General features: G+C 47.5%; 1 protein-coding gene across 11 annotated transcripts in view; it reads right to left on the bottom strand.

Annotated features, from left to right (window-relative positions):
• MICAL2 (microtubule associated monooxygenase, calponin and LIM domain containing 2) overlaps positions 1 to 17,736 on the bottom strand; it is a 209,100-nt gene that overhangs the window by 164,692 nt on the left and 26,672 nt on the right. For 10 of the 11 annotated variants that reach the window (XM_037522672.2, XM_037522674.2, XM_037522676.2 and 7 more), the window contains exon 2: positions 16,439 to 16,509. The gene's annotated coding sequence lies outside the window, so the exon portion shown is untranslated. Of the gene's footprint in view, positions 1 to 16,434; positions 16,510 to 17,736 lie in introns of all 11 variants that reach the window. The other variant, XM_054699375.1, reaches the window with a different exon arrangement.

Genomic DNA, 17,736 nt, shown 5'->3' with positions numbered 1-17,736 from the left:
CCCTCCGCCACACGCCGCCATGAGGCAGAGACGTATATGCTAACCAGTCACCGCGCCGGGAAGGAGACCCGGCTCTTTCACTTGCATCATCCTACAGAATCCTCCCAAGGCTGTGGGGAAGGATAGACTGTTTCTCCCTCTTGACTCTAAGAAACAAGGGTCTTGAAAAAAAATTAATTCCAAAACTTGCCCATCTCATTTTCCTAGAATGCAAGAATAAATTTGCCATGTGTCTTTGCTATTGTATGTGACATGTGTATGCATGTGTGCGCACATGTGTGTGTATACATGCATGTATACACACATTTAAAATCTTCTTCTATCATGGTTTCTAGCCAGAACTCCACATCTCTGCTTACACTGCTAGGCCTCCCTGAAGGCTCTCCAGGAGGAGCAATGCTTTTGAGGTGGGCAGAACTCTGGCCTAGGCATGAGGAGACAGGGCCTGCCCTTCTCATCATCCACATGAGGCACTTACAGTCACACTGCTCACAGGGTACCTGTGCCCTGACCCAACCCCCCACATCTATGATCTCATTGAACCACCCTTGCTTGGTCACAGAGGGGAAGGATTTACAGGGGTTGGTAACCTCACTGTCCCACAGGTATGGAGTCGGGATGCTATGCGAAGAGTCCAGTTCCATCTTGCTTCCAAATCCGTGCTGAGCTGCCCATCCATAAGCCATGTAGATGAAAATAACACCTCTGCCTTTGCTAAAACACCATGTAAATTAAATGATTCAAGTTCTATAGTCTCTGAAGTTCTCTCAGGCTCCAAGAATCTACAAATGTCAACAATAGGGTGTGGTTTCATAAGCTGTGGTGCAACCGAATAATAAAGTACCGGGCAGACCTTTAAAAATATTTATAAAGACATTTAATCCACAGGGAAATGCCTATGCCCTAATGGAGAGTGAAAGAGCAGGGGACAAATGCAGGGTCTCAATCGGATTCCAACTCCATAAAGTAGTATCTCTAGGAGAAGGAAAATAAACACTAACAGCAAGTGTGTGTGTATAGTGCTAATTCAGAGGATTTTTATTTTTAGCTTCAGGTTTTTCTGTATTTCCCAAATTTTCTACCAGAAGCATGTACAGACTTCATAACTCCCTCCTTCCAAGCCCAGGAGTCCTCTCCCTGCCTAGAATGCTGGTCTCAGCAGCCGGAGATTGGCTTCTGTAGCTTAACTTCTGCAGGGCTACTGAGAGCTTGGTCCCCTGGGCGCTCCCACACTATCAGTGCTATTTTTCTCCAGAATAGAAAGGACCATCCTACAAGAAACCCTGGCATGGTGCCTACTTAATGACTGGCTTACATTTTCCTAGGTTAGGAATAAGCCCTCCAAGGCTGTGTGCCTTCTACAGCGCTGCTCTCTGCACCACCGGCCCTCAAGTCTGGGGAGGCAGGTCCCTTTCCAAAGAGACATGCAGGGGGATGGGGAAGATGTTATCTTTGACCCAACCTCAGCTGTGCCTGTGGGATCCCTTGCCAGTGAACCCAAGAAGGAAATCTGGGTACCTGGTTATGAGCCAGGCGTTGACTAAGTAACATACACCTCCACACACACAATGAACCCACCTTACCAACAAGAGTTTAGCAGCCTGTTCTGCACGTGCCCTGATTCATCATGATTGCACATTGGGTGCCCAGAAAACCGAACTCTAAATTTGAATTCCCAGGAGTCCAGCCTATCTCAAAACTAATAGTGGAAGGTACCTAGAATAAGCAACTAGAAAGTAGAGTCTGGTTACCAGGGCCTGGGGGGGATGGGAATGGGGAGTGACTGTTTAATGGGTACAGACTTTCAATCCAAGATGCCAAAAAATTTCTGGGGCTGGATGGTGGTGATCTTTATACAATAATGTGAATGGGCTTAATGCCAGTCAATTATGCTTAAAAATGATTAAAATGGTAATTTTTCAAAATATATGTTTTCCACAATAAAAAAAAATTAAAATGCACATGATGAATAAAATATCACAACCACTACCTAACAGTGGGAGCTGCCCAGGACCAGAGTAAAAAATGTTGTGACCTAATTAAGAATGAAGCTCATTTTCTAAAATGCTTTTGAGTGAAAATGTAGTAAGCAAAATAAGCCATTAGACTAATGCAGGGAACTTACTATTTTTTATTTGACCCAAATAAATTTTTAATCTTTTTTTTTTTTTTTTTGGTAAGTCATCTAGGTCTATCTTATTCTTCCTTTCAAATCTCATTTGACCCCAGGAAACCTGTGGAAGCTCCACTTTGCCAAGTTCCAAATGTATCTTTTGTTCTGCCTTCCCTAAGTGACCACCACTGACAGCCCCTTCCCCATACTCCCAACCCCCATGACACCTGTGAAATTTCTTTTAACATTATCAGAAGGTTGGGGACCAACCCCATGGCCTCAGGCCCCAGGGTCAACCATACGCCCCAGGTAAGCACCTGTGTTCCGATGGCCCCTAGACTGTGTACCAGCAGACAACAGTTACTTGAAAGCAGGGAGCATTCTTCGAGGTGTGTATAGGTTCTCTAAAAGCTCCCTGTGGATAAGTCCAGATCATCAGATCTGTACAGCAGGCCTGAATGAGTGGTAACAACAGCTATGCAGTCAGATGAGACTTCTGTTACTCAGAATCAGGACTTGGCATATTTTTCATTGACTAACATTAATTTCAGGCTCCCTGGGATGAATCCTTTTGATGTCAGAAGAATCCTATTGTAATGCAAAAAAACTTCCCCATTAAAAAGCAATGTGTGATACATCATGTACCATACCTGTGTGAATGTGAGCTCATCTTTACCTCCACTAAGTCCTAGTCTTCTTTTGAGGCCCCTCTCTTCTAGACACGCCCCACCTCACTGATCCCAACCTTCCCAAAATGGGTTGGATCCCTCCCACAGTATCCTGTATCTTCCATTATAGTTAGTCCTTCTGTATTGAAATTAATGTTTTACTTCCCTACTTCCGGCTCCTAGCAAAAGACCCTCTCTATATGGCCTATGCCAAGTGAATGAAAAAATGATGTTTCAACCCTTGGAGACATAATAATCATTGACATTTCATGAGCATCTATAACATCCCAGTCAATGAGTCCAAAGCTTTATATTTATTAAAGAAGTTAATCATTGTAACAAACTAAAGCATTGTTAGATACTATTATTATCCCCATTTGTCAAAGAATTAGGAAAGTTTGCCATTTGCCCACGGTCATGTGGCCAGAAGTGGAGAACCTATAACTTAAAGTACCATAGCCAGAGATCAGAGCTCACGTCCTTAACCAGCACACCCATACCGCACCCACACAAAGTAGGCGGGGCCAGAGGCACAAGCACTGCCTCACACACCAAAACAGGGGCCATGTTCCCAGCTCCAGACCCTTTAACTCACGATACTCCCTTCTTTCATCTGATTCCAAATGCTGAAGTCTGGGGTAAGGAAAAGGTCTTGCTCTATCAGATGAGGACAGTGGCTAACATGCCAATAAAAACAGCTAAGAGGAGACTTTTCAAGCCTTGGTGGGTCTAGTAGATACACGCCGGCCTGCTCGTTCCTCCTGGGCCCTTCTTTGCAGCTGTGGGAGCTCAAGTGACCAAGTTCAAGGTAGTGGAATGTGAGAAGAAGAGATGTACACCACTTCTCAGTCCCACCCTTAAGAACCTTCCATGGGTGATCTCCGCCACCCCTTCCACTTCTGCCAGAGCACAGCAGCCTTGAAAACCACGTGCTGAAGATGGCAAAGCCAAGAGAAGAAAGGCCAGACCCGCTGGATGCCTGCTTGGAGGAGAGTCCTCTAGGACCAGGAATATGTGGACTTTTTGTAGGTGAGAAATAAACTAGAGGTATGTGAAGTCACTGAGAATCAAGGGTTTATCTGTTAGGCAGAAAACATCACCTTACTAACAGAGTAGGTAAAGCACAAGCGAGGTGGCCCTGTCACACTTGCCTGTTTCGACAGCGTTCCCTTCTCAGTAAGAAGGAATTAACATCCCACTCACGACCACTGTGGTTGTTGACCAAGTTCTAAGACAACCAGTTGTGTCATTTTATATCCTACCTGCTATCAGGACCAAATTATCCTGGAAAAGTTGCTGGAGCCCAGAAAGACTTCCTGCTCCTCTCTGCCCCTCTACTTAAGCAACTCCCCCCACCCCACAGAGATAGAGATATAAATACCTTATGTTAACAACTATGAACCAGAGACACTCTATGGGGGGTGGGGGGCGGGGAAAGGAGGGATTGGGGTCAAAATAAGGGGGTTGTAATTGTATGGGGAATATAAAAATAAAATTTAAAGAAAAATAAATAAAATAAATAAATAAATACCTTACGTTGAAAAAACACATTCCTTCTCTACTTGACAATGGAATAAGACAATAAGATGGACAGATGAGCACCTTTCTTTGGTTTCAGTAGTGGCTCCCCCATCCCCTCCTCCCCACTCTGCACCCCCACTGCAAGTTTCTGAGTCCCTGCAGCTGGTGTGGTGTGGTGTGGTGTGTGTGGTGTGGTGTGGTGAACACTGACTTCTGAGTAAGTAAGCACTCCCTAGAGCAAGTCATAAACAACAGAGTCCCTGTGAAAATCAAAGGAGGGTGCCTCTCACACGGCGGCCCCACAGATGTGCTCATTAAGTGTGGTTCCAGCACACTGCCCTGGGGATAACGCCCAACACCCCAAGACATGCCAGGCCAAACCAAACCAAGGCAGAAAGTGGTGCATTTTGAGAGATGACAAAGGTGGCATATTTTCCCCTTAATCTACCTCTTGCTGAGGTGGGACAGCTGAAAGCATGTTTTCCATGGCATCTTTGCTCAGCACGCCCTTGAAGGAACTCCCCAGGTGCACCTTTGTATCTGGATGGCACTACATCTCCCGACTTGCTGAAAATAGGCCTCAGGGACTTGAATCCTAGTAATTAGTCTGGAGGATAGAGAGGGATGTTGGGGAGGAGGCGTAGAAGTCATGGCAAAGTGAACTTAAAAAGGATTTTCGAGGATGCCTGCTTTCAGTGCACAGGGCCACACCCAGGGCATGGACAACCTCAGCGCAGACCCTGCCCCAGAAGCTCACAGCCATGTCCAAAATGCCCTGTTTTGAATAATTGTGCCAAGTGACCACATGAAAGAAAAGAAAGAAAAGAAAGAAAGAAAGAAAAGCAAGCAAGCAAGCAAGCAAGAAAGAAAGAAAGAAAGAAGAAAAAATTCATCACCTGACAAGTTTGTGAATTTATCATTGTGAAGTCTGTCTCAAAAGTTGGCACAAATTCAACCAGAGTTAGATTTCTATTTGCTTTTAGTGGAGAAAACAAAATGGCACTCCCACATCCTCCCTTCACAGCCTAGGTTCCAGGCTAGTACCCCAGCTATCTCTACTCCCTCATCTCCATTGCCCTCAGCCCACCCTGTCTCCCTCCACTCTCACACACGGCCCCGCCCAGGTACCCGTTCCCAAGGCTGTCACCAACTCCGTTGCCTAATCCAATCATCATTTCTCAGATCATCTTATTCACAGTTGCTCCCCATTTTCAGTCTCTGCATATTCACTTTCTCTAGATGTCCCCCAATTTCTGCTGCAAGTCAAAGTTCTGATGTTTACCCTCTTGTCAGAAATCTGAACACCACCATAGTTCAACCAGCGTTCACCTCCTGTTGACCCACCCAACCATCCCTGCTGCATTCCGACCTGTATTCCTGTATTTCAGCTGCTGATTACACATCTCCCCTGAGACCTCACACATGGTCAGTTCACCTCCCACCCCCACATGCTCCTCCTGTGCACTCACAGCCTGAGTGCAGGGCACCATCCGCACCACACTTTCAAGTCACCTTGGAATCACCTTCTCTGGCCACTTTCCCTCATCCCATAGAGCTGGCCAGTTCCCAAGTCCTGTCTCCTCAATGGCCCCATCCACTGTCCAGTTCTTGCTCCCCGCTTTCACCCAAAAGTCATTAAATGCTTTTCCTGCATCCCTATCACCTCCTTCCAGGTCACCAGCCCTTTCCTCAAACAGCTGCCAGAGAGATCTCTATGTCAAAAATGCATACTTGGCCAGGCTTGTTCCTGTTTCAAATCCTTCAGCAGCACACACTTTAGATTGTAGATTGTAGAGCAACCTATATCTAATAGAGCAAAGCAAAACCACCCCCGATTCGTCCTTTGGCTTCTCTCCAAGCTGCCCAACCCCTTGTACTCTGTATTGACTGAGCCATCTGCCAGGCCCTGGTAAACTCTACTCTTTCATACCTCCCCCTACCCCAGGCCATTGTTTATGGTCCCTCTGTCTAGAATACCTGCCCATCCAGACTCTGGTCAGTTGGTGAGATCCAGTCATCAATTACACTGAAACATTAAAGGTGGCAGAGTGTCAGGGGTCCCAGTGTGGACTCTGGAATCAGGCAGACTCACCCACCACTTACTAGGTGTGTGAGGTGATGAGTTATCTAACCTCTTTGAACCTTAGTTTCCTCATCCATAAAATGAGGATAATGACAGTGCTGACCCCATTGGGTTATGTGAGAATGAAATGCAATCATGTGTGCCTGGGCAGTATTCCTGGTTGCACAGATCTTCTTTGAAGCCTCTCCTTAGCTCCCTCCTTGCCCTCTTTCCCCACACTGTACCCTGTGGAGGCCCTAAGGATGGTCTCACGTATACTGTTGTATTTGTCTTCTTGTGGGTCTGCCAGTCTCACCCAACTGTGAGCTCTCTGGTACTAGAGGTCACACACCCCAGTGTCTGGCACCTGTGCCTCTGAGGATGGTAGATACTCCGTAACCACTACTTGTGGGTAAAATCTAATCAAAAGCAGCCACAAAATTCAGGTTATGTGATAATATGAATTGTGAAAGCCTTTTGTCTTTAATTAGCTCCAGAAATGCTCTAGGAAACTCTCAACTAGTCTCACATCCCATCTTCTGTTCCCCATCTCACCAGTACCATTGCTCCCTGTTCACAGGGCTTTAGGGCTCTCTACATTCCACTGTTTAAGTCCAAACTCTCCTGCTGGGCTCATCAGCCTTCTCCACCCACCCCCCCCCATCATAATGCAGCCCATATTTCCTTATTAGGCTCAATTCCCAGAGGTATTAGGGCTTCCCTAGGGCTGCCTCAAGTATGCTAGTCTCTTCAGAGCTCCACATGTGGTCTCTGCCTCCCCTTTTACCCCTGTTTAAATCTCACGCATCCTCTGAAGCAGAGTCAGGGCCTAACTCCAGACCTCCTATGCACCACCTCCTATATAGCTGTCTATTTAGGGGATCAACTTTGAGTGACAATTATTGGTAAGGGCTGCAGTAGAGGGGACATCAAGACATGTGGGCACAGACACAAGACAGAGTGACAAACAACCTGGAGAGAAGAGTGGCAGCAGAGCTAGATCTTAGGGGATGAGCTGGATTCTTCAGGTGTAAACCTTCCCCCATCCCTTACTGACCTCTCTTTCCCACACATTCTTTGAACTCCTGGAGGCCATGCCAGTGATCACCACCTCTACAGCAGATTTACCAGGAACTGTCCAAAAATACAAGATCCTGAGCCCATGCCAAAATAGGGTCTCTGCAGCCTGAAGTCCAAGAAGAAAACGTTTTTAACTCCCCAGGAATTCTGTGGATCAGCCAAGTTTGGGAATCACTAACCACATTCAACTCTATTCATTCCATTTCCTGGGAACCTCCATTGTGAATGCCCAGTGAACAAGCTCTGTCTCCCCACTTTCCCAGAGATTACTGTCCGGTGAATGGGGTGGGGAGTCGGGGAGACAAATGATTAGAACATGGGGTCATACAGGGCATAGGCCAGGCCATTTGGCACTTCATTTGTGCCAACATGTTTTCTGAGCATTGATATTGTCTGGACAACACAGTTGAGCCTTGAACAACATGGGCTTGAACAGTGTGGGTCCACTTATACATGGATTCCACATGCACACATTCAATCAACATCATCCCATGCTGGCTGATAGAATTCTTGGATACAGAACCCATGTTGACAGAGGGCTGACTCTAAGTTATAATCCAATGTGAAACTGCCGGGGGCGAAGGGGTGGAGTAGAAGGAGAGTGGGTGTCCTAACCCCAAGTTGTTCAAGGGCCAACTCTATAAGACTTCTTAAAGAACAGGCCCATGCCGTTTGTTTCCTGTTTCCCAGAGTACTCGGCGCAGTCTAAGGATGCAGGTGGTCTTCAACCAATACTGAAGATTGAGGTAACTCAACTTGTACTATGCCTCTTTTTGATGAAGTCACTCACTAACAAGTTACTGATTTCCGTGTTTATAATTTCAGTGCCAGCGTAGCGTCTGCTCCAGTAGGTAGGTAGGCTTGTTGAATGAACATCCACCAGTAGAAACCTGTTTCAGGAGGGATGGAACAGCTTAGACTGCACCACCTTTAGAGTTCACTTAAAAGATTTCCATAAATTTTTTCATTTGAATTACAGACCTTCAATTTCAGGATTAATTTCCTGATATGATATGTAATTATACGGGCTTTGTTGTTTATATTGTCATTAATGTTCTTAGCAATGTAAATACCTCCCTGGATCTCAGCGGTCCCTTGGCCTCTTGTGGATGTGCCAGGGTAGGGGAAGGGGAGACATTTACTCATTCCTTCCATTAAGTCCCCCACCCAGACAGAAGTCCTGCTAGCCACACCCCTCACCCCAATCTCTACATAAGGCCCTATAACCACATGCAGCCTTTATGAGCAGGTGTGTGCACCTGCATGGGCAGGTGAGCCCTACCTGAGTCAGATAAGCCTAATGGACTATTCAAAGGCTGCCGACATGTCAACACACTTGGGAAGCAGTGATCTGTGATTTAAATGTAAAATCTCCTATGTTCAGAGAAGCAGAATGACAAAGCAAGGAGTTTGGTTTGGGGGAGATGAGTGCATGCCCGGACGTTCAACCAGGTGGGCAAGCTGGGGTAGCAGGCACATGGACTCTGCCCCACTTTTCAGGGGGTCTGCCATTCCCAGAGGGAGGTTTATTGTTACTGTTGTTTGCTGGTATGTTTGTTTTAAGCCCAGAAAACAGGACTTATCATCTTGAGAAGTCTCATTTCTGGAAGTGGATCAAAGACCATCTGGTCCTCCCTCCAGATCCCAGCCTGGGAGCTGGGAGGGGGTTAACTCCCTTTGCACCAAGGATCAAAGGATCATTCCTGGAGTGCACGCCAGATCCTGGACAGCACACAGGCAATTCAGTCTGAGACCCGGTTACTTCTTTCTGCTTCTGCTGGAAAGTGGGAGGATTTGCTTGCTGCTTAGTTATCTGTTCATCCTTTTACCGCATGGACACTGATTACCAGGTGGCAGGAAATGTGCTAAATGACCACAGCTTAGCAGTTTTCAGATGCAACCTCGGGAACAAGTGGGCTGGACACTGGCAGGGTGAAACCACTGAGAAAAGAGGTCTTCACTTCACCAGGGGGTTTCTGTCCATGCCAAACACAGTTATCAGGATGCAGTCCAGATGTCTGGGCAGAAGTGAGAGACTGAAGGAGTTTGGGTCACTTCCTTATTGTGAAGGAAGTCGGAGAATTATTTTCCCCAAGGCTCTTTAAAACCAATTAAGATCCGAGCCAGTAAATACAGAAAGGTCTCTCTGATAATAGGGGAGAGCCAGTCCCTAATATACTTAGCTGCTGAGTAGATTTTGCAGATTATTGGCTTGACAGGTTGTACTTAACCTCCCAGGACTAGGGTCCAAGAATCAAGGTTGAAAGTCCTGTAACATGTGCCTTTTGGTAACAGCCACAGGGGTGGCGTTGAGGGCAAAATGGCAACACTAAAAGGCCGTGCTCCTGCGAGCTCAGAGATGCTGGACAAGCACTGCAGAACGAGCAATCGCCATGACCATTCCCCATCAGTGAGTCAAATGTCCCTCTTGACAGCAGGCCCAGAGAGCGGACTGGAGGAGGCGTGACGGGCTCGTGGATTTCCTGTAGAGGTGAGGGAGACAGTCTCCCGACATTTCAACATAATAAATTAGTATTGGCTGAATGAAAATGCTGACCTCTTTTCTTGGTGTTTGGACTTATGTTCTAAAAACATACTAAATTAAGCAGCAACTGTCCAGAAAGAATGTTCTCTGTCCTCATAAATGAGTAAAACCCGGGGACTACCAAAGATGGACTGTGATAGGAGATCAAGAGCCACGGGCTCCACGTCCCCTCCTCTCCATGGAGTACACGAGCGGCCCAAAGCTCCATTTCCAAAACTGATTTCCTGGGGCAGACCTCAGCAAAGAGCTCGTTAAAGAGGAAGAGATAAGAGTTGCTGGTGGGCTCTCATTCATCCGTCCTCTTCCCATTATTAAAAGCTGATATGTTGAAAGATTCTGGCTCAGCCTCATGGTAAATAATCTACATCCTGGATACTCTGGCCTTATAAATATTATCCTCAAAAACAGTGACTTATTTTAGTTGGTCTTTATTTTTAAGCAGCCTTTTCACCCTACACCCCCAGCTCCTACAGAATTATTATGTGGCCCTGTCTGGAATGCAAAACAGTCCCTGGAGAGCAAGTCTGCCCATGAACTCACAAGGGCATTTGCTATCAGCTTATTTGGCAAGAAGAATCTGAGACATTCTAAACATGAGCTGTCAGCAAGGCTGGTCCCTCCCCGAAGCCTTAGCCCCATCTGTAAACACCTCCACTGGCACGTGAGACACGGAACACAGAAGATGGACACACGCTACCTGGAAACAAACCCCATGTCCGTTCCTATGGGGAAGCTACCACAGATCCTGGGGAATTCATGCCTGGAGAATCTTTGCTGGTCCTTTTGGCATTTCTTTCAATGACTCTCACGTAATTAACAAGGGTTATACAATGCCATCAGCAGTCTGGTTCCAAACCCCTCCTCCCTCCCCAGCTTATCTCTCAACTGAATGTTTGTTCCTCTACCCTCAGCTAAGAAGAAAACATGCACAGAACTCCTCCTTACTTCCAGACACCTTCACCTGGAGAACCCTCTGCCTCCTTCTCTTCCTGGCACTCTCCTACCCATCCTCCAATACCCAAGTCCCATAGCATCTCCTTGTGCAGTGATCCCTGCATGGTGTTCGCGCCTGAGTGCTTCCAGAGCAGTGGTTGTCTCTATGACAATGCTGAGACTGCGACTGTGACTCTGTACACAGACCACACCATGAGCTCCTGGCAATAAAGGGAATAGGTCTTCCTCTCCTTTGCATCCTCTCAATCAAGTCCAGGGCCTGGCACTTGGAAGCCTCATAATCAATGCTTGGTGCTTCAATCAATGGCCTGCCCACTTAGCCCCAATTCTCCCTTCTCTGTGCAGAGCAGTCCTGTGACATGTGGAACGAGAAAAGCTTTGGTGCCAGACATCTTGTATCTGAGCCTTGTGGGACATGCACAAGGTATTTAACTAACTTGCCTTCATTTTCTCCTCAGTGCAACAAATTGCCATGCCCACCATTCAGAGGATTACATGAGGGGGAAATAAGGTAATATATATATTTATATACTTAATGCCAGCCTAACTGAAAGCTCAAGGCACATTTCTTTGAGCTGAGGAGGAAATGCTGAGTCAGATGGAGTCCCTAAAGAAACAAATGAATGAATCAATTCCCTTCTGGTTGATGTGCCATCAACCCAGAGATGGGTGGCGAGCCTCTATCCCAAAGTGCCCTCTCTCAGAGTAAGAGGCCGGGTGGACAGCATTCCACTCATGCTCTCAGCTTGGGATTCTCAGACCTGCTTAGTCACAAAGGTGATTTTTATCTAAATGACAAATCCACAAGATGCTGTAACTACTGAGTCTGGGCAACCATAGCCTTCATTTTCTGTCTTAAATTAAGATAGGAAATCTATCTTTCACCCCAAGATACACAATAAAACAGAAAAATGCTGACTTAACAGCATTAAGTTACTAAGTGCAGTCAAACAGCCTGCACCAAGGCAGTAGCCTTGACCTCTCCATGATGTTCCCATGCACCCATGTTTTTATTAGGTCTCAATAAACAATGAGGTGGGGGCAATGGAGATCTGTAACACCTGAAACAATCAAGCTCAAGGTCAAATAGAGAAGGAGCAAGTGTGGTGGTTGGACCCATGCGAGGCAGCAACATAGTAGTGAGGAAAGAGCCACTTCATAAGACTGTTATGCTGACTGGGGGGTCAGGAGACCTGGCTTCTCTCTCAGTTCTTGCACCAGTTGGCTTTAATGGATCTGGCTAAGCCATGTCTCCAGGCCTCAGTGTCATAACTCATAAGGGAGGAGAACTAGGTTAGATGATCTGTGAATTCTTCCAGCTTTAACACTCTACGGTCCCTTCCCCTTTCTTATTGTCTATATGAGCATCTCTTAGCTCCCACTGGGCAGCCATCTGCCAACACTGGGACCTTGATTACTCCAGACTGTCTGGTCATTCCTGCCCATGAAGCCTGGCTAGCGGAGAGGAGGGTAGTTCTGGGGTCCTATTCTTAAGGACATATCTACTACCCTCTAGTCAAACAGCTCACCAGAGTCCAGGCATGCTGGATCCTCAAGAGCTTGGCTACTACAACAAACCTAATCATCTGGGTTGGTTCTTTCCATTCAAGGATGTCCCCCACTCCCTTCCTATACCGATACGCACAACTAGGATCCCGGTGTTCTTTCAGAACATCAGATGCTTTCCCATGTTGCTTGGCAGAAGACTAGGGCAGCAACAGGCACTTCTTATCTGCACACTGGCATGCCTCGGGGGGGGGGTAGGGGAGAAGTGGCAAAGCAACAAAGGTCAGGAAAAAGTGCGTACACCAGCAAACTCCAGCCATGTGAGGAGGCGGTCACTTGGAGAAGATGGTGCTAATCTGAGGACAGAGCGGTCACTGAAGTCACTGAGAAGGCTAGGAGGCGCCTTTAAGATGCTACCCAGCCCTCTTTGTCTCCCTTATTTCCTTAATAAGAAATCTGAGGGCAGGTGGAGCTCTGGGGCTGGCACAAGACTGTACAGATAAGCAGTGATCAACTGCCCTAGAACGTGGGTCTTTGGTCTCAGCCCACTCTTTTTTCCACTCTACTCTGTTGACCTCAAGTCTAATTAGGTTGTTCTAATGAGGTCATCTGGATCCCCTGCAGATTCTAAGCAACATGACCCACGTGTCACTTAGGAACAAGCAGGCCCAAAAGATATTTTGATAACTGCCTCCCCGATCCTATACCCCATGCATTCCTTCCCAACCTGACATGGTCCACTTATTCTTTCCCCACTCCTTGCCACAAAATCTTGGGGAGTTCAGAGGTCAGTGAGAAGGGAGAGGTGAGTCTTCCTATCCCCACAGAACCCTAAACATCTAAGGTAAACCCACAACTATCCTCCTTCCTTGGACCAGAGGAGATGACAGGGGAAGAGTGCAGGAGGAGACCCAATACACCGCTGCAAGCCTGACCTGGTTCCACCAAGAGTCCTCGGTGCAGGCAATTAGGTGGGTCATCGGAAGGTTTCTGACAACAAACAACAGGCCCCGCCTCTGCCAGGGACCTTTCAGAGATCGGTGTTTGACAGAGCATCTCATCATCAGGAAAAAGAAGCTCTGAGTAAAAGACTCAAGGAATTAATTATTCAGTGTGCATGACCCAGTTCCTGGAGGTGAGGCTGGGTGAGAAGAGAATGCACTGGCTCCTTATCGTAGCAAGACATTCAAATACTTCACAGAGTAGCGTTCCTTTAGCTGCCAAACAGCCAACCATTTATGGTTAAGAGTGGTCCCCCCAAAAAATGAATTAATTAAAAGAAGAAGAAAACAGAAAGAAATAGCCAAAGTTCACTCACTCAACAAATATTTATTGAGCGCCTCTAAGTCCCAGGTCCTCTGGGGATTTACATATGGTTGGAGTTTAGTAGAGTAGAAAGATCATGGGATTTATCAACAGGAGGCCTGGATGTGTCCCAGCTCGGCGCTTGGGCAGCTATATTTGCCTGTGCAGGTCAAATTTCTCACCTGTGAAATGGGAGCAAATCAACCTGCCTTATGAAGATGACATGACCTTTACAAAATCTTAGATGCAGTGTAAATCTAAGGTGTAAACAGTAAAGATATAACACTTTCCCTTCCCTAGAGAAGTTTATACCCTGGTCATATTTTGGATCATGATCCAAGGTACCTATTTGGCAAACATCACATTCTCTGTAATTTGGCTGAATTGGAGGTTTTACCCTGCCAGTGGGGCAGAGCCTGCCGTTGTACCAGTCTCCTAGTCTGTGTGCCCAGGAAGTTGCAAGAAGGGACAGAATATAAAGGGCAAGAAGGCCAGCACACCTGGCCCCATCTCAAGCTTTGACTGACTGAAGACCCAGGAGGGGGAAAAAAACAACTAAAATGTCAATCCCAAAGAAAACAAAACAAGCATTCATTCGAGTACAAGAGGAAAGAGCCAGTCATAAATGCACGTTTCAGGCAAGGATGAGATTTGCTGTCCAGTGCCCAAGCCTCCTGTGTGGATGACTCCAGGAAGTGAGGGAGATTCTCAGGCCAGAGCAGACTAATCAGGATCTCTTTGCCCACAATCAGAACAATTGGAGCAGCTTCAGTTGCTTCCCCTTGATCCAATCAACCCCTTCATCCTGCTGTCCATGAATCTCAACATGGACTCCTCACCCCAGTGAGTCTTTGGAGCCCACCAGGCCAGGCTCTAAATACCAGACCTACCTGCCTGCTGTTCCTCCACCTGGGCTTCCATCCAGCTCCAGCCTCTTGGCTTAGGGCCTGATGCTCCCCCTCACCATCCACTCTCTTCCTGCTTCCCTCTGCCCCCACCAGCCCCTGCAGCTCACACCTTCAGGCAAGCTCCTGGAGGCAGGCCCAGGTTTCCTCAGCTTTACCTTGCCTCTAACTTGGAACATTCTGTAAATTCTTCACGCTCCTGTAAATGCAGATTGATGTCCCAAATGTTCTCTGACGGCTGTATGCAGAAGGGAAGCAGTGGGAGCATGGAAACAATGCCAGACTGGAAAGCCAGGGCCTGTGTTCCAGTTCTCCACTTGGCAACCTTGAGAAAGTATCTTCAGTTCAGGTCTCAGTTTCCCTGTCTGGTAATGAGGGCCTTGCTCACTAAATAATCTCTCCAGTTCTCTCTAATTATAAAATCTGGCATTATAGAAACCAGACCAGACTGGGTCCCAGGAGACATGGGTCCTGATCCTGACTAGCCTCCAGCCTGGGGCAAGTTGGTCGACAGCTATAAAATCAATGGGGATGTCCTGCCTACCCCTCCCAAGGAGCACCCAGCTCCCATGACACCCTACTCCCTCCCCTCCCCCAATCCTCACCTACCCCTATCTGCCCCTGCCATGAGGCACTGTGATATAGGTTCATGCGTTATATACTCCTGATGAAACTTCAGGGTTTGAACTCCTGAGTCAACAACAGCTGCTGACCCCCACCTTGTACCTGGAACTGCGTCACTGGATGGCACTGCAAGGCTCAGACAGGAAGGTGGAGCACAGTTCCTGCCCTAGAAGTTCCCACAGATGGTGGCTGAGATGGACAAAGGAGCAGACTAGACCACAGCTGGTAATGTCCCTGAGGTGTGAACAGAGCGCTGTGGGTGTGCAGAGGATAAGGAGGCACCAACTTTGCCTGGGATGCTTCTCAGGGCGATCAGCATATCTGGATGTGGAGCTCTGGCCCACTAAAGCCAGGGCAGAGATGAAAGTAGAAAAGGGACTGGCAAGTAGGGCTGAGGGCCCTCAAGAGCCAACAGTGATGGCCTGGAGGAAGGTCTCTGGGGGCAGATGGGAGGGGCCAAGGAGAGCAGTGATTCTTAGGACAGTTCATGAGGGCAGCTACACAACACCAAGCCATCCTCGCCGTCTGCCTGCGGCAAGCCTGCCAGACACTCAGTCTCCGTGGACCTGCTGAATCTACAGGAAGATGTAAGCAGGGTTGCCCTTCTCAGAATGGAAATTAGGCAGTGAAGATGCTACAGACACAATGTCAAATTATGGCCAAATGGTCCACAGCAATGTGAATCACTCCCTGCAGAAGCTGCCTGGCCAGATCCCTGGTTTGGCACAGATCTGGATGGCAGGAGACAGAAACATCAGCAGAGCTGGGGCCAGAGTCAGGACAGCTGAGCTGCGGGTCTGGCTTAAGGGAAGAGGGAACAGAGCTCCCACCTGCCCACCCAAACGTCCCAAAGCTACACAGGCCTTTCATGTCCCCAACCACCTTTCAGTTTTGACCCCTGTCTCCCTCCCATGCTGGGAGGGCTGTGCCACCTTGGAGCTTGTAGACAAAAACAGAGGGCTGAAGGAGGGCCACGATGACCACCTGCCATTATTTCTTAAAATGGGGTTCTATTCATCTGAGCTTGAAGAAGATGCTAGCATGTCTACACTTGACAAAGCCTGAAGCCAGCACCCCCATCCCTATCCCCACCCCCACCCCCACCCCCGAGTGACCCAGTGGGAGAAAAGTGATCCACCGCTGTGACTTACTCACTTGATTTTTAGGCATCACAATGACCACAGTCACCTCCTTCCAGGACGAGCCACGAACGGGTCGCCATGTTCCTTTAAAAACAAGAGCCGGAAATCAATGTCAGTTACCTTATCTTACATTCCAGCCTCACATCTCCCCCCAGCCCACAAGTCCCCCTGGCTCGTGCACTTTGCCCTGCAGTGCCTGTGCACTTCACCCGACAAGAGGAAAGGGACGGAGTATTTCCCTGCATCATCCAAGTTTCATATATGAAGAAAGAAAGAGTGTAGTGGTTACACACATTCTGTTGCCTGCCACAGCCTGGGCACCCTGAGAGCTGATCACGTCTCTACACGAAGGTTGCCAAGAAAGTAAGATGGGTCTGGAGAAGAATATTTTATTAGTTGCTTTAGTAAAAACAGGCAATGCCAACATTTCTAAGCTTAAGACATGATGAAAGTAAATCAAGTTGGTAGAAAATTTGGTAAGTAACCAATAGAAAAGCTGTCAGATATCCTAAGGAGAGAAGGTCAAAAATGCTAAGTACACTAAGAAGTTATAAAAATGGACCATCTGGTCATGGCTGAGCTTCCTAAATAAATTATTGCTTTGGCCTCCAATAACCATCCAAATGATCTGATTACATCTACCATCTTGGGCAGAAAATGCCCATTTTCCACCTGTTTGGAAAATGGAGCTAGAGTCACAAAACACTTGTAAGGATTTACTTTACATTTAAAAAAATCTTTCAAATGTCCAAGAGGTAACCTCAAGAGGACAAAAACTAACACAGATGTGAAATTTGAGATCTACAAGAGGCCATGCCATAAGCCTTGAACGTACACACACATTGCTCAACAGGGCTGAGGCCTACCTGCCCACATAAACTTACTCACGTGTTCTCTCCAGCACACAACGATCTGCCTTCAGAGCTGGGGGATGGGGCTCCCTGTTCAGAATTCTCAGACAATTCATGGGAGAGAAGCTATTGTTTGCTGAGCCAGGCCATGCCTGGAACAAGCACTGTTAGAAGCTAGACATGCTATGTCTCATTGCCTCCTCACAGACAGGAAGGCAGAAGGAAAGCAGAAGGCCCATACCAAGGCCCCAGCCAGGCAGGATTTACATCCTACCACACTGGGTGAGAGTTACCTCAGCACAGCAGCAATGGGCCTGCACAGCCTGCAAGCAGCCTGGCAAGATCTGAGGGCAGCCACCAGGGCAGAAGCTGCCATCATCCTCGTCGTCGTCATCATCATTATTATCAAGCCACACCCCTCTGGCCCATGGCAGCTGACAAACAGGCTGGCCCGCTTAGG

The sequence above is a fragment of the Talpa occidentalis genome, unplaced genomic scaffold (assembly GCF_014898055.3).
Source record: "Talpa occidentalis isolate TD23 unplaced genomic scaffold, MPIMG_talOcc4v2.1 talOcc4.3, whole genome shotgun sequence".
NCBI classification, from domain to species: Eukaryota; Metazoa; Chordata; class Mammalia; order Eulipotyphla; family Talpidae; genus Talpa; species Talpa occidentalis.
Note: the sequence above shows the minus strand (reverse complement) of the source record. Positions and strands in the feature narration are given on the sequence as shown.